The sequence below is a fragment of the Heptranchias perlo genome, chromosome 3 (assembly GCF_035084215.1).
Source record: "Heptranchias perlo isolate sHepPer1 chromosome 3, sHepPer1.hap1, whole genome shotgun sequence".
NCBI lineage: Eukaryota > Metazoa > Chordata > Chondrichthyes > Hexanchiformes > Hexanchidae > Heptranchias > Heptranchias perlo.
The window spans coordinates 140236609-140249167 of record NC_090327.1 but is presented as its reverse complement, the minus strand read 5'-3'; positions in this window follow the sequence as shown (position 1 = coordinate 140249167).

Genomic DNA, 12559 nt, shown 5'->3' with positions numbered 1-12559 from the left:
GCTACAAAGCTGGAAATTTCACCCCAGATCACGTCAAGCTGCTGGTTTGGCTCCAGGTCCAATCAATAATTTCTCTGCTTCCTTTTCTCTCTTTTACAGTCAACTTGATGGCGATTGTGATCCTGTCCCGAGGAAAGTGCGGTCTCTCCAAATGTATCACTCGCTACCTGATGGGAATGGCAGCGGCCGACCTCATGGTCGTTATTTCTGATCCGATATTGAGACGGATTAATGAGATGTATTTCCCAGTGTCGTTCCTGGACATTACTCCAGTGTGTAGTTTCATTTACTTCCTGGTTTTTGCAACCATAGAAGTTTCTGTCTGGCTCACAGTCGCTTTCACCTTTGATCGATTTGTGACCATTTGTTGTGAGAAGATGAAAACAAAATTTTGCACCGAGAGAACGGCGACAGTGGTCCTGGGAACAGTGAGTGTGCTGAGCTGTTTAGAGAGTCTCCCCTGGTACTTTCCATATCAACCTGAGAAGATAATTGACAATGTTCCCTGGTTTTGTATCCTGAAACCGAGCTTCTTTACTTCCCCCGCATGGGCCACATTTGACACCTTTCATCGCATTTTAACCCCTTGTCTACCGTTCATTCTGATTTTGCTGCTCAATGTTTTGACGGTCAGGCGCATTTTAGCGGCCAGTCGAGTCCGCAGGGGACTTCGGGGCAGCTGTATCGGAGATAATCACAAGGATCCAGAGTTGGAGAACCGAAAGAAATCCATCATTTTACTCTTCAGTATATCGGGCACTTTTATATTATTATGGGTGGGCCGGGTTGTATATAACATTTATGCGCGAATTACCGACAATCGGTATTATTACACCTACACTGACCATGTTTATATCACACAATCCACAACTGCAATGTTGCAGCTTCTCAGTTCCTGCACAAACACTTGTATTTATGTCCTGACCCAGACTAAATTCAGAGAGGAACTGAAGCGCATTGTGAAATACCCACTGAAAGTAATTGTTAAATTAATTAAGTCATAGAAAGAGCTGAACGGTTTCAAGCACAAGAACTGAATCTCTTCATACTCCATCCCTACACTTCGCAGGGGACAGAAAGTACAATTTACATTAGCAGCACAGAGCCACTAAATGGTCTTAAATCTGATTCTGATGTTACATTTTATTGATAATCTGACCTATTAAGGCAGGAATTGCTCTGCAGATGACACAAGATTTCTTTCTCAAAAATGCGGCATTAAAGACCTCAGCTAGTGTTCAACTAAATGGCTGCCCTACACCTACGTCAAAATGGGCAAACTTGCCAATCACAGTCACAGCCATGGGCCTGATCAGAACGGGTGCACTCCATCTAAAAGGAGAGAGAGAAGTATAGAGAGTGAGAGAAAGAGAGACCGAGAGACAAAGGGAGTGAGACAGGAGAGAGAGAAAAGGCAATTTAGAGAGAGACAGGTAGGAACAGGGGGAGATAGGAACAGGGGAAGAAAGAAACAAAGGGAGTTAAACAAAGAGAAAGAAAGAGAACAACACAGAAAAAGGGAAAGACAAACAAATAGAGAAAACAACAGAGGACTTAGGTGCAGGAGTAGGCCCATCAGTCCATCAAACATTTTCCGCCATTCAATAAGATTGTGACTGATCTGTATCTTAACTCCATTTATTCGCGTTGGTTCTGTAACCCTTAATGCCCTTGCCGAACAAAAAATAACCAATCTCAGTTTTGACATTTTCAGTTGACCTAGCTTCAATTCCTTTTAGAGGAAATAATTCCAGGCTTCTACTGCCTTTTGTGTGAATACAGTGCAAACTGACTTCAGCCCTGAACGGCCTAGCTCTAATTTTAAGGTTATGCTGGACTGCTCCGCCAGAGGAAATAACTTTGCTCCACGTACCCTATCAAATCATCATCTTAAACACATCAATTAGATCATCACTTAATCTTCTCTAATCAAGGGAATGGAAGCCCAGCCTGTTCAACATGTTCTCATCAGGTAACCCTTTTAGCCCCAGTATCATTCGGTTGAATCTGGGCTGAACCCCTCCAAGGCCTATACATCCTTGCTCAGGTATGGGGCCCAGAATTGACAGCAGTACTCCAGATGCAGTCTGAGCTGAGCTTTAGACAACTGTAGCACACGGGTTCTTTGGCTTTACAAATAGAGGAATAGAAAACAGAAACAAGGAAGTTGTGCTAAACCATTATAAATCAATAGTTACCCCCAGCTGGAGAATTGTTTCCAATTCTGGGCTCCACACTTTAGGAAAGATGTCAATGCCTTTGAGATGGAGCAGAAGAGATTTACTAGAATGGAATCAGGCATCAAGGCTTCAGTTACATGGAGACACTCCACGTTGTTCTCGTGAGAGCAGAGAAGGTTAAGGGGAGATTTAACAGAGGTGTTCACTTGGACAACTTTGGATTAATAAGGGAAAGCCAGCACGGATTTGTTACAGGCAAATCGTGCTTTGACTAACTTGATTGAGTTTTTTGATGAGCTAACAGATTGTGTATTGAGGGCAATACAGTTGATGTTGTGGATATGGACTTCCAAAAGGCTTTTCATAAAGTGCTACATAATAGGCTTGTCAATAAAATTGAAGCCCACGGAATAAAAGGGGCAATATGGATTTGAAGTTGGATCAGTAATAGGAAACAGTGCGGTGAACGGTTGTTTTTCAGACTGGAGGGAGCTGTACACTGCTGTTCCCCAGGGGTCAGTACTGGGACCACTGCTTTTTTTGATATAGATTCATGACTTGAACTTGGGTGCACAGGGCACAATTTCAAAATCTGCAGATGACACAAAACTTGGAAATGTAGTAGATAGTGAGGAGGATAGTAATAGGCTTCATGAGGACATAGACAGGCTGGTGGAATAGGTGAATAAGTGGCAGATGAAATGTAACGCTGAGAAGTGTGAAGTGAAATATTTTGTTAGGAAGAACGAGGAGAGGCAGTATAAACGATAGGGTACAATTTTAAAAGGGGTGCTGGAACAGAGAGGTCGGGGGTAAATGTACGCAGGTCGGTGATATTGGCAGGACAAGTTGAAAAAGCGTTTAAGAAAGCATACGGTATCATGGGCTTCACAAACAGAGGCACAGAGTACAAAAGCGAGGATGTTATGTTGAACCTTTATAAAATACTGGTTCACCCACAACTGGAGCATTGTGTCCAATTCTGATCACCACACTTTAGGAAGGATGGGAAGTCCTTAGAGAGGGTGCAGAAAAGATTTACTAGAATGGTTCCAGGATTGGGAGACCTCAGTTACGTGGATTGACTGGAGAAGCTGGGAATATTCTCCTTCGAGCAGGGAAGGTTGAGATGAGAATTGATAGAGGTGTTCAAAATAATTAAGGGTCTAGACAAAGTAAATAAAATAAAACTGTTCTCACTGGCGGAAGTGTTGCGAACCAGAGACACACATTACAACCAGTTTTAAGGTGATTGGCAAAAGAACCAAAGGCGCCATGAAGAAAAACCTTTTTACGCAGCGAGCGGTTAGGATCTGGAATGCACTGCCTGAAACGATGGTAGAAGCAGGGTCAAACGTGGCTTTCTAAAATGAATTAGATAGATACCTGACGGAAAAAAATGTGCACTGCTACGGGGAAAGAGCGGAGCAGCGGGACGAGCTGGATTACTCTTGCAGAGAGCCGGCGTACGCAGGAAGGGCCGAGTGGCCTCCTTCTGTGCCGTATGATTGCATAAAGTGCTCTTTATCTGTTACCTTTGATTTACACCCTAACGAGTTTTACAGAGAAACAAGTAACGATGTTTAAGGGATGTGGTTTGTTCAATGTTTGTGCAATAACTCTGTCACCCAATGTGAGAAGTAAAACACAGACTGTCTAACGCGGGGATCAGCTGCTTGACCAGCGGCGACTGAGCTCAGTTGGTCAGAGCACGGTGTTTTTAACGTCACGATCGCGGTTTCAATCCTCAGAGCAACTGTTCATTTGTCGGGTTTTATCAACTTTTAAAATTCAGACTTTACAAACAAACAAGTTCACACAAAAAGTCACGGGGATTATTTTTTGAATAACATGCGCTGCAATGTTTGATAAATATTTGCCCCTGTAGCGGAAAAACACATCTTTATTTTTATTATTATTTTTTCCTTCCTTTCTCACTTACATTTCGGTGTGTCCATTTCTTTCAATCTGTCTCTTTTCTCTCTTTTTCCATCTCTTTATTTCTTTCCTTTTCGAGAATCATTTTTCTGGGTATGTTTACTGACACACATTACAATCTGTGTCACTCAGTGTCCGGGTATGTTTACTGACACTCATTACACCCTGTATCACTCAGTGTCCGGGTATGTTTACTGACACACATTACAACCTGTGTCACTCAGTATCATGGTATGTTTACTGACACACATTACAATCTGTGTCACTCAGTATCCGGGTATGTTTACTGACACACATTACAATCTGTGTCACTCAGTATCCGGGTATGTTTACTGACACACATTACAATCTGTGTCACTCAGTATCCGGGTATGTTTAATGACACACATTACAATCAGTGTCACTCAGTATCCGGGTATGTTTACTGACACACATTACACCCTGTGTCACTCAGTATCCGGGTATGTTTACTGACACACATTACAACCTGTGTCACTCAGTATCCGGGTATGTTTACTGACACACATTACAACCTGTGTCAATCAGTATCTGGGTATGTTTACTGACACACATTACAATCTGTGTCACTCAGTGTCCGGATATGTTTACTGACACACATTACAACCTGTGTCAATCAGTATCCGGGTATGTTTACTGACACACATTGCAATCTGTATCACTCAGTATCCGGGTATGTTTACTGACACAGATTACAACCTGTGTCACTCAGTATCCGGGTATGTTTACTGACACACATTACACCCTGTGTCACTCAGTATCCGGGTATGTTTACTGACACACATTACAACCTGTGTCACTCAGTATCCGGGTATGTTTACTGACACACATTACAACCTGTGTCAATCAGTATCTGGGTATGTTTACTGACACACATTACAATCTGTGTCACTCAGTGTCCGGGTATGTTTACTGACACACATTACAACCTGTGTCAATCAGTATCCGGGTATGTTTACTGACACACATTACAACCTGTGTCAATCAGTATCCGGGTATGTTTGCTGACACACATTACAATCTGTATCACTCAGTATCCAGGTATGTTTACTGACACACATTACAACCTGTGTCACTCAGTATCCGGGTATGTTTACTGACACACATTACAACCTGTGTCACTCAGTATCCGGGTATGTTTACTGACACACATTACAACCTGTGTCACTCAGTATCCGGGTATGTTTACTGACACACATTACAACCTGTGTCACTCAGTATCCGGGTATGTTTACTGACACACATTACAACCTGTGTCACTCAGTATCCGGGTATGTTTACTGACACACATTACAACCTGTGTCACTCAGTATCCGGGTATGTTTACTGACACACATTACAACCTGTGTCACTCAGTATCTGGGTATGTTTACTGACACACATTACAACCTGTGTCACTCAGTATCCGGGTATGTTTACTGACACACATTACAACATGTATCACTCAGTATCCGGGTATGTTTACTGACACACATTACAACTTGTGTCAATCAGTATCTGGGTATGTTTACTGACACACATTACAACCTGTGTCACTCAGTGTCCGGGTATGTTTACTGACACACATTACAACCCTTGAGTATACCTTTTAATTGAAGTGAAATTGGTGGGATTCATTTAATTTGAATTAATTAGTTAAAGGGTAAGTCATGTCAGGACAGCCCAGCCCCCTGTTATGCTCTTCCTGCTCTATGTGGGAAATCAGGGACCCTTCCGGTGTCCCTGACGACCATGTGTGCGGGAAATGTATCCAGCTGCAGATACTGACAAACCGCATTGCGGCACTGGAGCTGCGGATGGATTCATTATGGAGCATTCGTGATGCTGAGAACGTCGTGGACAGCACGTTTAGTGAGATGGTCACACCGCAGGTAAAGGTTGTACAGGCAGGAAGTAATTGGGTGACCACCAGGCAGAGTAAGAGGAGCAGGCAGGCAGTGCAGGGGTCCTCTGTGGCCGTCCCCCTCTCAAACAAATATACCGCTTTGGATATTGTTGAGGGGGATGACTTATCAGGGGAAGGCAGCAGCAGCCAACTTCCTGGCACCAGGGGTAGCTCTGCTGCACAGGCTGGGAGGAAAAAGAGTGGAAGAGCTATAGTGGTAGGGCATTCTATCGGAAGGGGAACAGACAGGCGTTTCTGTGGCCGTAAACGTGACTCCAGGATGGTTTGTTGCCTCCCTGGTGCCAGGGTCATGGATGTCACTGAGCGGCTACAGGGCATTCTCAAGGGGGAGGGTGAGCAGGCAGAGGTCGTGGTCCACATTGGGACCAACGACATAGGTAGGAAGGGAGATGAGGTCCTGCACCAAGAATTTAGGGAGCTAGGTAGCAGATTAAAGAGCAGGACCTCAAAGGTTGTAATCTCTGGATTACTCCCAGTGCCACGGGCTAGTGAGTATAGAAATAGGAGGATAGAACAGATGAATGCGTGGCTAAAGAGTTGGTGCAGGAGGGAGGGTTTCAGTTTCCTGGATCACTGGGCCTGCTTCTGGGGAAGGTGGGACTTGTACAAGTCGGACGGGTTGCACCTGAACCAGAGTGGGACAAATATCCTTGCGGGGAGGTTTGCAAGCACTGTTGGGGGGGGTTTAAACTAACTTGGCAGGGGGATGGGATACAGAGTGGAGCTACAATAGGGGGTGATGTGCAGCCAAATATAGAGAAAAAAACAAGTCAGCTTGGAAGACAGGGCAAATATGTAAGGGCAAGGCTGGATGGCATCTATTTTAATGCAAGGAGTCTTGCGAATAAGGTGGATGAACTGAAGGTGTTGATAAACACATGGGAGTATGATATTGTTGCTGTCACAGAGACATGGTTGAGGGAGGGGCAAGACTGGCAGATCAATATTCCGGGGTACAAAATCTTCAGGCGAGACAGAGGAGGAGGTATAAGAGGAGCGGGGTCGCAATATTAATTAAAGAATCAATTACTGCCATAAGGAGGGATGATATATTAGCAGGTTCCTCTAATGAGGCCATATGGGTGGAGCTTAAAAACAAAAAGGGGGCAAGCACTTTGATGGGAGTGTACTATAGACCCCCAAACAGTCAGGGGGAGATAGAGGAACAGATATGTAGGCAAATCTCAGAAAATTGTGCAAATAATAGGGTAATAATAGTGGGGGATTTCAACTTCCCCAATATTAACTGGGATACTCAGAGTGTAAAAGGCTTAGAGGGTACAAAATTCTTAACGTGCATCCAGGAGAGCTTTTTGAGCCAGCATGCAGAAAGTCCTACAAGAGAGGGGGCGGTACTGGACCTAATTCTAGGGAATGTGGCCGGCCAACTGGAAGAAGTGCTAGTAGGTGAGCACTTTGGTGACAGTGACCATAATTCGGTGAGATTTAAGGTGGTCATGGAAAAGGACAGGGAGGGGCCGGAAATAAAGGTTCTAAATTGGGGGAAGGCCGATTTTAATAGGATATCTGGCCAAAATGGACTGGGATCAGCTGCTTGTAGGAAAATCCGCATTGGAGCAATGGGAGTCTTTCAGAAGGGAGATTGAGACCATACAATGGCAACATGTTCCCGTAAAGGTCAAGGGTGGTTCCAAGAACTCCAGGAAACCTTGGATGTCAGGGGATATACGAGAATGGATTAGGAAAAAAAGGAGGGCTTTTGGCAGATACAAAAGGCTAAAGACGGAGGAAGCCCTAGAGGAGTACAAAAAGTGCAGGGGGATACTTAAAAAAGAAATTAGGAGATCAAGGAGGGGCCATGAAATAACACTGGCGAGCAAAATAAAGGAAAATCCTAAGATGTTTTATAAGTATATTAAGGGTAAGAGGATGACTAGGGAAAAAATAGGGCCCATTAGGGACAAAAATGCCAATCTGTGTGTGGAGCCGGCAGATGTAGGAGGGGTTCTAATTGAATTTTTTGCATCTGTTTTCACTATGGCAGGGGGACTGTGATATACTCGAACATATTAACATCGAGCGGGAGGAGGTATTGGCGGTTTTAGCAGGCCTAAAAATGGATAAATCCCCAGGCCCGGACGAAATGTATCCCAGGCTACTGTGTGAGGCAAAGGAGGAGATTGCAGGGGCTATAACACATATATTCAGAACCTCTCTGGCCACAGGGGATGTGCCAGAGGACTGGAGAACCGCTAATGTAGTGCCATTATTCAAGAAGGGGAGTAGGGAAAAACCGGGGAACTACAGGCCAGTGAGCCTAACATCAGTGGTAGGAAAATTATTGGAAAAAATTCTGAAGGACAAAATTAGTCTCCACTTGGAGAAGCAAGGATTAATCAGGGATAGTCAACATGGCTTTGTCAAGGGAAGATCATGTCTGACTAATTTGATTGAATTTTTTGAGGGGGTGACTAGGCGTGTGGATGAGGGTAACACAATGGATGTGGTATACATGGATTTCAGTAAGGCCTTCGATAAAGTCCCGCACAGGAGACTGGTCAAGAAGGTACGAGCCCATGGAATCCAGGGTGCCTTGGCACTTTGGATACAAAACTGGCTTAGTGGCAGAAGGCAGAGGGTGATGGTCGAAGGTTGTTTTTGTGACTGGAAGCCTGTGGCCAGTGGGGTACCGCAGGGATCGGTGCTGGGTCCCTTGCTGTTTGTGGTCTACATTAACGACTTGGATATGAACGTAAAAGGTATGATCAGTAAGTTCGCTGATGATACAAAAATTGGTAGGATGGTAAATAGCGAGGAGGATAGCCTCAGTCTGCAGGACGATATAGATGGGTTGGTCAGATGGGCGGAACAGTGGCAAATGGAATTTAACCTGGAAAAGTGCGAGGTGATGCACTTTGGAGGGACTAACAAGGCAAGGGAATACACAATGAATGGGAGGACCCTAGGCAAGACAGAGGGTCAGAGGGATCTTGGTGCGCAAGTTCACAGATCCCTGAAGGCGGCGGAACAGGTAGATAAGGTGGTAAAGAAGGCATATGGGATACTTGCCATTATTAGCCGAGGCATAGAATATAAGAGCAAGGAGGTTATGATGGAGCTGTATAAAACACTGGTTAGGCCACAGCTGGAGTACTGTGTGCAGTTCTGGTCGCCACACTACAGGAAGGATGTGATCGCTTTGGAGAGGGTGCAGAGGAGATTCACCAGGATGTTACCAGGGCTGGAGTGCTTCAGCAATGAAGAGAGACTGGGAAGATTGGGTTTGTTTTCCTTGGAGCAGAGGAGGCTGTTGGGGGACATGATTGAGGTGTACAAAATTATGAGGGGCACAGATAGGATGGATACTAAGGAACTTTTTCCCTTCGTTGAGGGTTCTATAACAAGGGGACATAGATTCAAGGTAAAAGGCGGGAGGTTTAGAGGGGATTTCAGAAAGAACTTTTTCACCCAGAGGGCGGTTGGAGTCTGGAACTCACTGCCTGAAAGGGTTGTGGAGGCAGGAACCCTCACAACATTCAAGAAGCATTTGGATGAGCACTTGAAATGCCAAGGCATACAAGGCTACGGACCAAATGCTGGAATATGGGATTAGAGTAGACAGGGCTTGATGGCCGACGCGGACACGATGGGCCGAAGGGCCTCTATCCGTGCTGTATAACTCTATGACCCTATGACCCTATGACTGTGTCACTCAGTATCCGGGTATGTTTACTGACACACATTACAACCTGTGTCACTCAGTATCCGGGTATGTTTACTGACACACATTACAACCTGTGTCACTCAGTATCCGGGTATGTTTACTGACACTCATTACAACCTGTGTCACTCAGTATCCGGGTATGTTTACTGACACACATTACAATCTGTGTCACTCAGTATCCGGGTATGTTTACTGACACACATTACAACCTGTGTCACTCAGTATCCGGGTATGTTTACTGACACACATTACAACCTGTGTCACTCAGTATCCGGGTATGTTTACTGACACACATTACAACCTGTGTCATTCAGTATCCGGGTATGTTTACTGACACACATTACAACCTGTGTCACTCAGTATCCGGGTATGTTTACTGACACTCATTACAACCTGTGTCACTCAGTATCCGGGTATGTTTACTGATACACATTACAACCTGTGTCACTCAGTATCTAACAATGTGAGACAAGTTTTTTTCCCATTGTGTTATTTCTCTGTCGGTTTGATGATAAAGGTTTAACTCTCGGCTTGTTCAGGATAATGATCACAAGCAGTAACAGACAGACTGACCGCCCCGAGATGTGGAAAATGCATCAGTTCAGGAAAAATGCTTCAAATCAAATGTTGACCTGGCACCGAGAGAGACAAATTCGGTGAAAAGGGCAGAAGGAAATCGAGAAATAAAGGTAATTAAACTAACAATATTTCTCATTCTTGCTACCTCTCTATTCCTTCCCCGAGCCTCCAGTGCCGTTTAAAATTTCTGTGTAATTAAATGCGAGAATCGCCCCAAAAAACAAGAAAATAACCACATTTTGCTGAGACCGGGCGTTGATTGAGCGATCTGAAGAACTCGGCTGCCCCAACCGAGCTATTTCGGCCCCATCTCAATTTGGATTTTGTGACATCGCTTCGAAGGAAATTGAAACCGGCTGGAATTTCTCCTTCCGCTCATTCTTAACTTCGGGAGAATGGGACCCGCCCAGATCTCGGAGCTCAGAATATGTTAATATTCGGCTGATGAAATCTTGTGTTTGGCCACTCCAACCAGGTTCATGGACACATTGTTCCATCATCCCATCTCTCACATCGCGTCTCTCTCTCGTTTATTCTTTCCTCCTTTCAATCCAGAAGGGGGCGGGAATCAGAGCTCATCCTCAAACCCTCTGCACACAGACCCCGTCTGACGATCCATGTGATCCAAGAGACTGTTCAATAAATTACACTTGTTATAAACAGTGAAATATCACACATCGGGGGAGACCTCACAGTGTTAGAATCACCACCCCCTCAGGCAGTGCATTCCAGATCATAAACACTTGCTGAGTGAAGAAGTTCTTCCTCATGTCGTCATTGATTCTTTTGCCAATCACGTTAAATCTATGTCCTCTGGTTCTTGACCTTTCACCATTGGAAACAGTTTCTCTCTATCTATTCTGTCGAGACCTTTCAGCATTTTGAATATCTCTATTAAATCTCCTTCCAACCGTCTCTGCTTTAAGGAGAACAACCCCAGCATCTCCAGTCTACCCATGTAACTGAATTCCTTCATCCCTGGAACAGTTCTAGTAAGTCTTTTCTGCGCCCGCTCTGAGGCCTTCACATCCTTCCCAAAGTGTCGTGCCCAGGATTGGACACAATACTCTAATTGTGGCCGAACCAGTGTTTTATAAAGGTTCATCATAACTCCCTAGCCTTTGTACTCTGTGCCTCTATTTATAAACCCGAGTATGCCGTATGTCTTTTTAACCGCTTTCTAAAACTGTCCTACCACCTTCAATGATTTGTCCACATATATCCCCAGGTCTCTCAGTTCTTGCACCCCCTTTAGAATTATACCCTTTAGTTTCTAATTCCTCTCCTCGTTCTTTCTACCAAAATGTATCAGTTAGAACTCTTCTGAGTTAAACTTGATCTGCCACGTGTCTGCTCATTCCACCCGCCTGTCTCTGTCCTCTTGAAGTCTATCACTATCCTCCTCACTCTTCACTACACTTCCAAATTTTATATCATCTGCAAAATTGGAAATTATGCCCTGTACACCCAAGTCCAAGTCATTAAAATATATCAAGAAAAGCAGTGACCCTAGTACCGAACCCTGGAGGACACCAATGTGTACCTTCCTCCAGTCAGAAAAACTCCATTCACCACAACTCTTTGTTTTCTTTCACTGAGCCAACTTCTTATCCATGCTGCCACTGCCCCTTTTATTCCATGGGCTTCAATTTTGTTGACAAGCCTATTATGTTGCACTTTATCAAACACCCTTTGGAAGTCGGTATACACCACATCAACCGCATTGGCCTCATCAACCCTCACTGTTAACTTATCAAAAAGCTCAATCAAGCTAGTTAAACACGATTTGCCTTTAATGAATCCGTGCTGGCTTTCCTTAATTATTTCATACTTGTCCAAATGACTGTTAATTGTGTTCCTGATTATTGTTTCTAAAAGTTTTCCCACCTCCGAGGTTAAGCTGACTGGCCTGTAGTTGCTCGGTTTATCCTTACACGCTTCTAAACAAGGGTGTCATGTTTGCAATTCTCCAATCCTCTGGCACCACCCCCGTATCTAAGGATTATTGCAAGAACATGGCCAGCACCTCCTCAATTTCCACCTTACTTCCCTCTGCTACCTAGAATGGATCCCATTCGGACAAGGTGACTTATCTACTTGAAGTACAGCTAGTCTTTCTAGTACATCCTCTTTATCAATTTTAGCCCATCCATTATCTCACTTACACCTTCCTTTACTGAGTCTCTGACAGCATCTTCCTCCTTGGTAAAGACAGATGCAAAATTCTCCTTTGATACCTCAGCCATGCCCCCT